The sequence below is a fragment of the Scyliorhinus torazame genome, chromosome 5 (genome assembly GCF_047496885.1).
Source record: "Scyliorhinus torazame isolate Kashiwa2021f chromosome 5, sScyTor2.1, whole genome shotgun sequence".
NCBI classification, from domain to species: Eukaryota; Metazoa; Chordata; class Chondrichthyes; order Carcharhiniformes; family Scyliorhinidae; genus Scyliorhinus; species Scyliorhinus torazame.
The window spans coordinates 115,820,311-115,830,528 of NC_092711.1; the positions used below are offsets into that span (position 1 = coordinate 115,820,311).

At 46.4% G+C, this 10,218-nt stretch overlaps 1 non-coding gene across 1 annotated transcript; it reads left to right on the forward strand.

Moving 5' to 3' along the window:
• The first annotated feature begins 1,380 nt into the window (after nt 1–1,380).
• trnat-cgu (transfer RNA threonine (anticodon CGU)) lies at nt 1,381–1,452 on the forward strand. Its single transcript has one exon. It is a non-coding gene; the product is annotated as a tRNA-Thr (tRNA).
• Nucleotides 1,453–10,218: the final 8,766 nt, after the last annotated feature.

The following is a 10,218-nucleotide window of genomic DNA, read 5'->3' on the forward strand; positions in this document are numbered from 1 at the left end:
TTATGACCTCAGATTCACATTTCACCTACCCCGGATAAACTTTAAATCCCCTTTTATTCGAGAATCCAAGCACATCTGCCTTGAAATATTCAACGAACCCCCCTCAGCGGTCTCTGCGGAAGAGTTCCATAGATTAATGAAGCTCGGTCAGAAAAAAAACCAAAGATCTACATATGGAGTCTTGCTCCATTTCACGTGATCATTATAAATGACTGTGGCCTTTCTGACCGTCCTCTCGCATCCACCTTGAGAGTTGAATATCACCCCCCCCCCCCCCACCCCCCACCCCCACACACAACCTACCTCCCCCCCCCCCTCTCGGTGTTGGTTTGTTTCTGGGATCCACTGTATTTCTGCTATAATGGACTGCCGGCAGAGACATGTATAGGGATATTTATAGTGGTGTACTAGTATTTATCTGTATGTGTGTCATATTGATAACACTTCTACATTTGCTGCTACGCAGATTCTCTCCAATCAGACGGACCTTGCAAGCTGCCCGAAAGCTGACTGTATATCAGGATCGTCCGGATAGATTGTATTGATGTGTGGCGTTAATCTAATATCCTCTTCAACCCTCATGTCACGTCCAACTGTTCCACTGGGTCTTGGTGGCTCCAGCCTGATAGAAACGGACTGAAAACAATAACAATTTCAAAATTCAGAATCAGCCTCACATCGACCAACATAACGGTCACCCACAGCATCCTCAGTATTATTTATTGAACAATAATATCTGGTTACACAGTGAGGGGAGAATGGGGGGTTTGCAGTGAAGGAAATACTGAGTAGCGAGATCGTAACGAGGAGATGGACGAGGCGGTTCCCCCGATAGTTCCTGAATCAGTTGCTCTTCAGGGCACGCAATTATCTGTCAGAGCAGCAAACCAGATTCAGGTCCCACTGCACTGCAGATCCAACCAAAGACTAGAATCAACCAGCGGTAGCAATGTCTAGAATAACACAATGATGTTAGAACGAGAACAACAAACGGAAACTGTGACCGGGGACAGCGCAGACTCAAAGCTGAAAAAAGTGTGCGGCGGTTATCAGCTGCAGTCGCAAGTGATGGAGCGGAAATAGCGACAATTGAACATCCAGCAGCCTGTGACCATCCTGCACCCGCTCACTGCTCAACTCACTGAGAACAATATCGTGTCAGGGGGAGGGGGGATTCAACTGACGCTACCTGCACCTGTTTGTAAGAGGTATTTATCTTGCCCTTTTCGTCCTGCATTTAAATCCCGCGCTGGGTTCCGTTCTCACGTTCTGACAATACCTTTTGAAATGTTCTATTGATTCGTCTTCTCTCAACAATTTTGGCGCCAGTTTCCAAACGGTAACAACTCACAGAGCAATTAATACCGTTCACCTACACACGGCGCGGTGGCCCAGGGGAAAGGCGTTGGTCTCGTAAACCAAAAATCGCGGGTTCGAATCCCGTCCGTGCCTCAGTGTCGCTGTAGGCTCCCCTCCGCTCCTTGTGCTAATACAATCAAAGGCTTTGTTTGCTTTCCCGCAGCAAGCAGTATCATCCACCTGCCCCTATCATCTTTGAACCTTCAGCTGATGGATATAATTTCGGACAATCTCGAAAAAATAATTCTGAGCGCACCAGCTTTTGTACCCCTTTATACCTTCTTCGTTATAATCAAAATAAACAAAACCAGTCTGTTCAGCCCTGCTATTATTCTGATTTATAACCTCCTTGGAAATCTTCGACTTCGGCGGCCCAGGGCTTAAACAGAGAACTTCAGTGATGATTTGCACAGATTAAGCATCATTTTCTGATTACCATGAGTAACAAAGACAGTGTCTAAACAGCTGCAATTTCGTTTTCTGGATAGCTTTCGGGTCCTGGTATGTATTGCAGTAAACTTTGAATCCAAGCAATAGCTGAACTCTAACACAGAGTAAACCGAATCCACCAGCAGATGGCGCCAAATTCAAGCAGGGGCGTCACAAACTCACCGGAATATATCGGCGAAGCCTGGAGGATGGGAGGTGAGTGAGGTCACAATAGACCCCCCCGCACTGCACGGAGCGGAATAGAGCCCCGGTTCACTCCCTCCATCACAAACCCTGACTCAGGCCAGTCCAGTTCATTGAGACAGATTTTATCAGACATGTCTCTGGTAATACTGGCGGCGCTATGGCACGGTAAGTAGTTACTGTTAATTAAACCAGATTAGCATATTAATACACATGGGCTGGAGTATAATTAACAATCGATAATGTATATTATGGTGCCTGCATCAGAGGTTCCAAAAAATGTCGTAGATGCAAGCACATTTGTATCAACTCTGTGTGAGGGCATCTCTGATAAACTGAGGGCACGGTGGCTCAATGGCTAGCACTGCAGCCTCATTGCGCTGAGGACCCGAGTTCGACCCCGGCCCCGGGACACTGTGCGTGCGGAGTTTGCACATTCTCAACCCCAGAATTCAAAGATGTACAGGCTAGGTGGGTTGGCCACTTTAAAAAGTACCCCTTAATTGAGGAAAACAAAGACATTTGGTACTCTAAATTTATAAAGGAAAATACATCTGTTCATTTCCTTCCTTTACTTTCGCAGATGGGCTATGCGCGGATTCAGTAACCCAGTTGCCGGTGACAATAACAGTGTCAGAATGGGATTTGGTGAAGTTAGATTGACAATATAAAGACCCCAACCTGTACCAAATGCAATGGTATCAGGAGAAACCGGCACAGCCACCGAGATGGATCATCACCAACACCTTACCAATGAAGAAAGATGAAGTTTCAGGACGATATCTGGCGGCTGCTGACAAATCTAAACAGAACGGTTAGCTCAGTATAAGCGCTCTCGGTGTGGAGGACAGGGAGGTCAGTTACTGCGCAGTGTGGCACAGAGTTAGAGAAAATCTAAAGTGCCATAAACCTCATACGCGAATGAGGTGATCCTATGCTCACTCAATCAGTAGGATCTATTTACCGAACATTTTTCTGTCCTGTAGATCAACCGAGGAAGAGTTTGGGCAATCTTGAGAGCCAATATACCGCGAATTTCATATTAACTTTAAAACCGCAATATCTACCGAGCAGCAAAGGGAAGCACTCAAATGAGTTAAGATAGACGAAACGGGCAGCACGGTGACGCAGTGGTAGCACTGCAGACTCACGGCGCCGAGGTCACTGTCCGTGTGGAGATTGCATGGATTTGCGTGGTTTTCTCCCCCACAACCCAAAGATGTGCAGGGTAGGTGGATTGGCAAAGATGTACATGGTAGGTGGATTGGCCACGCTAAATTACCCCTTAATTGGAAAAATAATAATTGGGTACTCTAAATTTATAAAAAGAAAATAGAAGAAAATCATGGTTTGCTCTTCCAGATTCGTCCAACGTTACCCGTTCCTGTAACGAAATGCAGAATGGATCATTATCTGCTGTGGTACTTAATGTACAGGGTATTTAATGGGCGGCACGGTGGCACAGTGGTTTGCATTGCTGCCTCACAGCTCCAGGGACCCGGATTCGATTCCCGGCTTGGGTCACTGTCTGTGCGGATTCTGCACGTTCTCCCCGTGTCTGCGTGGGTTTTCTCCGGGCGCTCCGGTTTCCTCCCACAAGTCCCGAAAGACGTGCTTGTTAGGTGATTTGGAGATTTTGAATTCTCGCTCTGCGTACCCGAACAGGCGTCGGAATGTGGCGACTTTGGGCTTTCCACAGTAACTTCATTGCAGTGTTAGTGTAAGCCTAATTGTGACACTAATAAAGATTATTATTTTTAAAATGTACGTTTAATGTACAATAACCGCCACAGAGACTCGCCGAGCAACACGAGAATTAATATCAGTCCGAGACATGGGAAGCACATGGTGCCGGGTTTAGACTTTAATAAATATCAAGTTGTCGATCGAATATACCTGAAGTTTCCGTTCACACGACCTGTCTTATGTTGGATTCTCACGCAGATCAGGAACAGAATTCGCCCAATTGAAGGGCGCTAAGGGGCAATTTAGCATGGTCAATCCAGATTTCCTACACATCTTTGAACTGTGGGAGGAAATCGCTTCTCGGCCTTTTGTGTAAGATGAGTGTGAGGCCAGGTGTAATGCCTGGATCTGGTATGTCTCTCCTCTGGGGGCCATGAATTGGATTCAATTTGAATTGTTTTCGGAGCAGGCAAGGAGCTGCATTTGATGGTTTCCCCTGTCCTCACTCTGAGCTTTGGTTTTGGAACTCTGATAAAGTCATTTTTTAAAATTGAGCAGCCGGAGGAAACCCTCGCAGACACGGGGAGAAAGTGCAAACTGCAACAGATCAGGAACAGTGAACCCGGGTCCCTGGCTGTGAGGCAGCAGTGCTAACCACTGTACCACTCCTGTGCCACCGCGCCGCCCCTGCTTGCAGGGACAATAGAGGCATAGATCATAAAAGCAGGGAGATCATGTTGGAATTGTACAGAACTGTCGTGAGACCACAGCTTTTTAAAAATCATTTCAGCTGGATTACTGTGTGCAGTTCTGGTCACCACATTATAGGAAGGATGTGATGGCACTGGAGGGGGTGCAGAGGAGATTCACCAGGATGTTGCCTGGGATGGAACATTTATGTTATGAAGAGAGGTTGGAGAGGCTTGGGTGTACAAGATTATGAGGGACATGGGCAGGGTGGAGAGGGGCCGCTGTTCCCCTTAGTTGAAGCTGTCAGTTACGAGGGGACACAAGTTCAAGGTGAGGAGCAGGAGGTTATGGGGGATTTGAGGAAAATCGTATTTACCCAGAGGATGGTGACGGTCTGGAATACACTACCTGGGAGGGTGGTAGAGGCAGTCTGCTTCACATCCTTTAAATAGTACCTAGATGAGCACATGGCACGTCTTAACATGCAAGGCTATGGGCGAAGTGCTGGCAAATGGGGTTAGGTAGGTCGGTCCGGTGTTTTTCGCGTTTTGGTGCAGACTCGGTGGCCGGAGGGCCTCGTCTGAACTGTGTGGTTCTGTGTATCGGCGATTCTGAGTGCTGTAACATTCCTGGTGCTATTATTAATTCCATGAGTTACACACTTCCAGGAATGCCGCGAACATATTTATGTCTAGATATTGGCTGCCCAATACTGCTGGCCTTGCCTTTCACTGGAGTATCGCTGGCAATCGGAGTCTCTGTTGCAATAAAGACGATGTGATAATCTTCTGACAGCAAGTACCGTGAGCCGGCTGCGGCATTGGGATCGCCGCACCATGGAAGGGTCGGGTCTGCTGGTGTAGTAGGTCAGCTCAACAATACTCTGTCTCCCGCAGTAACAAACACTCACTCGGGAAAATGCAGTGCCTTTTCCTTGCCATATGAACATGCGACTCAGGAGCAGGGAGTTGGTCAATCGGCCGCTCGAATTACTCCACAATTCAATGAGCTAAGGTGACCATGGCCTCAGCTCCACATTCCGTGTAGCCCAAGGACGCTGGCAAGAGGTATGATCAGTAAGTTCGCAGATTCCGAGAAAGTCGTTAATGTGTTTAATAGTGAGGAGGAAAACCTTAGAATAGTGGCAAATGGACTCTGAAAAGTGTGAGGTGATGCATTTTGGGAGGACTAGAAAGGCAAGGAAATATACAATGAACGGTACGACGCTCGGAATTACAGTAACCAGAGGGACATGAGCGTAGCAGGAGAGGAAAATAAGGTGGTTAGGAAAGGCTGAGGAAATATTTGCGTTTATTTTCCGTTGAGCATAAGAGCAGGGAGGTTATTATGCAGAAATGCTTGTTAGGCAATGGCTGGATCACTGTGTGCAGTTCTGGTCGCCACACTATAGCAATGATTTGATGCAGTAGAGAGGGTGCAGTGGAGAGTCACCAGGATGTTGCAGGGACTGGAGTGTTTCAGCTATGAAGACAGGCTGACTAGCTTAGGGTTGTTTTCCTGAGAACAGAGAAGACTGAAGGGTGACCTGATTGAGGTTTATTAAATTTATCTAATCCACCTATTTTGCATATTTGTGGGTTGTGGGAGGAAACCGGAACACCCGGAGGAAACTATCACAGACACGGGGCAAACACCACGAGCTCGCTCAAGGCCAGAGTAGAATATGTGTCACTGGCGCTGTGAGGCAGCAGTACTAGCCAATGTGCCACCCAAAATAACCAAACTCTTTGAGCAGGCTTTTGATCATATGACCTAAATGCCCCTCTGAAACTCCTTTGGACATGTAATGACGTGAAAAGCTCAACATGAATTTAAATTGTTGCATTTGTTATAGTTCAGTGAGACCTGATAGTTTACTGAGTGAGTGAATCTGTACACCAAGATATGAACAAGAAACAGGAGTTAAGGAATCACAGATCGATTCGTCAATCTTATATCTGTTATGAAGCGAGCTGCAATCGTCAACTGGTATAACTGTGCAAGTGGACCTCACCACTTGCTATTTTTGAGATGTTGTGTTACAATGTTTGTCACTCAGTGTGGAAACTGAACTGCCGATGAGGGCGCCCCCCTGCTGAGCAGCAGCTGGGACTGCCAGTGTGGGGTTTTTGAACGGGTTCCACCATATCTCTGTAGCAATGTGGGCTGCATGGCACAGAAATACACGGCGCTGTCGGAAATCATTGTGTTACTGATTGTTAGCTCCGTAGTCTTGTTCCTTTTATCAAACGTAGAAGAAAACCGATCATTGAGGTCGGTGTTCCTTTGCACATTCTGTCCAATAAGAAGAAACATGTACATTGGAGCTTTCCCGGGCTGCTGACTGTACCAGTACACATAAGGGTTAGAATCGCTTGTTTTCAAGGTGCAGGTTAATGTGACATTACTTTCCTCTTTAGCCATTATTTCAGGTTCCTTTTGTTCCACTGTGTCTTGGTGGCTCCATTCTAACAGAAATAACAGCAGTAATGACAATCAGAGTCAGCATCACATTGAGCAATACGATCATCAGCAAAATAATCACTGTCATTTTACCAACAATAACATCTGGGTTACAGCAGTCAGGAGGAGAATGGGGTGTTATAGGGAAAGAAATACTTACTGAGAAGTGAGATAATGATGAGGAGCGAAGCGAGATGGTTCCTCATGATCCTTCTTGAGTTTGTATCTCTACAATGAGAGAAACTCTCTGTCAGATATAGAAATACAGATCCCCGTCACACTGCACTGCTGATCCGGCCAATGAGAGGAATGAACCAGCAGCAGCAATCTCTCCAGTAACACTGTCGTGCCAGAGCGAGAGCAGCAACCGGAAGCTGTGGGCGGGGATTCCACAGTCTCAATATTGAGTGAAGTGTGCGGTGACTCTCAGCTGCACTGGGAACTGATGGAGCGGAAATAGTGACGGTTGAACCTTCCCTACACCGTCACCACCCTGCACCTGCTCACTGTGCAAGTCACTGAGAAGAAATATATCGGGAAGGGCATGACGGACTAGAATCCAGAATCTTCGAGTCAGGGATGAGGCCACACAATCTTTATTACCCGAGACACATTGAAGTCGTTATCTTATTCTTCTTTCAAAAATAGCATTTTCTACATACCCTAGTAATTCCCTTTACATTTCCTTCTTAAGTTATTGTTGAAATGTCTTCCTTTATTTAGACACCTCCTCTGTAGTTTAGCAAATCGCAGTATTCATAACGAATGGAATTTTCCTGGGCTTTATTTCTCCTCGATCCTTGTATCATCCAAGGATCTGCTCGTGGAAACAGCTCCGTGTCAGCTTCATTGACAGACCCACTTACATTTCAGCAACTCAGTACAGCCTCTCCTTTACTTTCTTTGACCTAAGGAGAGGTGGCCTTGTGGCGTCATCGGCAGCTTCCGTGCCTCTGGCTCCTTAGTCGTAGAGCTTTACGGCAAAGAAGACGCCCTTTGACCCATCGTGTTTGCCCCGGCCATCAAGTACCTATCTAGTCTAAACCAATTTCTAGCACTTGGTCCTTACGTAGCCTTGCACGCAATGGCGTGTCAAGTCCTCATCTAAACGCTTCTTTATTGTTGTGAGTGTTCCCGCCTCGACCAGCCTTACAGGCAGTGAGTTCCAGGATCTCACCGCGCTCAAAGGCCCTCTAAATCTTCTGCCCCTTACCTTAAATCTATGCCCCCTCGTTGTTGACCCCTCTACTAATGGAAAGGTTTCTTCCATCAATGCTATGCACAGTTTTGAACACCTCGATCAGGTCCTCCTCAGTATTCTCTGCTTTAAGGACAATATCCCAGCCTATCCAGCCTCTCTTCATAACTGAAACATTCCTGCCCAGAAAACCTCCTGATTAATCTCCGCTGCACCCTCTCTGGTATAATCACATCCTTCCCGTAAGCTGGCAACCAGATGTGCACAAAATACTCCTGCTGAGGACTAAACAGCGTTTTATGCAGCTCCATAATTACCTCCCTGCTCTTATATTCCATGCCTCAGCTAGTAAAGACAAGTATCCCGTATGTCTTCTTCACCATCTTATCTACTTGTCCTCTTGCCTGCGTGGATCTGTGGGCATGAGCACCAAGCTCCCTCTTGCCTCTGTACTACTTGGCGTCATGTCATTCATTGTGTATATTCTTGCAATGTTCGTCCTCCCAAAAAGCACCAGGGTTAAATTCCATTTGCCACTATTCTGCCCATCTGGCCCATCCGTCTATATCATCCTGCAATCTAAACCATTCCTCCTCGCTATTTAGCACACCGCCGATTTTCATGTTGTCTGCAAACGACGGTTGGGGATAGCTCAGGACATTGGAAAGCCAGAACGGTCTGGATTCCTGTTCCAGCTCTGGGGTGGTTGCGACCTGCCTCCCAGTGACGTTGCAATGGATTGGACCTGCCTTCCGACAGATAGCGCCAGAGAAAAAAATAATGAGAAGAATCCAGATTTGGATAGTCAGTTCTCATTCCTGACATTGATGTTTTGACATACAAATCAATAAACCTTAAATCCATTCAGTAACCCCCATTCTCAACCGACTGAACAGAATCCACCAGCAGAGGGCGCAAAGCCCAAGCATGATAATTAGAATGTTACATGAGACCAAAGCCAGACGTATCCTCGGTGATGTCACAATGGACCTGGCTCCCTTGCTGTGTCTGGGTGGGACACTGAGCTGAACAGAGCCCGGGTTCCCGCTCTCCTCTCAATCTGACTCATTCAATGCCCATTCACGGAGAGATCCAGTCAGACATGCTTCTAATAATACTGGCGGGGCTCTTGCACATTAAGTACTGGATTATGCTCATCAAGACAGTGTAACAGATTGATGGGAATTTACACGGACTCATAAAGTTAGATAGAGGTTAATACCTCGATCCTGTTTCACCTTCGCTCTTTAGATCCTCTACTTTCACAGGCGGACTATTTGCAGGTCCAGTCTCCGGTGACAGTAGCTGTGTTTGAAGGGTTGGATTGGGAATATGCAACACAGGTAATAAGAAACATCCACTGATATGGACAGAAACGGACACAGAGTCCAAACTGGATTATTAATGAAGTAGTAAGAATGTAAAAACTGTAAAAAGATGGTATCTGAAGACAATGTCGCCTGTTGCTCATAATATAAGCGGCCTAAGTGTGGTGGTCTTTTCCTGTGCAGTGAAACGCAGCATCAGATAAAAACCAAGAACCCGCACAAAACTCCTCTGCGAGTATTTGTGTCTCTCCTTTAGCCCCTCGATCAGCCGGGTTAATTTCATCCCAGGCCCACGGAGAACAAACATTGGCAGGTTTGTTTATCAAACAGTTGCGTTGTTGTATTTATCCTTCTTCAAATCAACCGATCTGAGAAATCTTGCGACGCAGCTCAATGTCTCAGTCGATACCACCTCAGTAAATATCTCAGTTTACCCGTAATATTGACCTGACTACGTCGGCAGAGAAAGCTCTTGCACATGGAGTGATTACAACTGAACTTTCTTTCCAGAGCCTTCAACTCGGCCGGATCCTGGGAGACTCATTGTGCATCAACCATCCCTGTAACACACCGTAGAGTGGGTCTCAGTCTGGAATTTGATTTACAACAAGAAAGAGACACGGCCTCTGAATATTAACTAATCGAACGGCGCAATGATTATTATTTTAAAGCACCACGGGACCCGTGCTCTCTGGTTGTGACTGCTGAAGAAATAAAATGAATTTAAATGGATTCTGGCCCTTCTTTTCGGATATGAAAAAGTAAACGCAAATCATGACCAGGCCTCACGCATTACGGCATATCCATGGAAGAGTGTTACTTACATCCCTGCTCTCGGATAACTGCACAGGCTACACACTT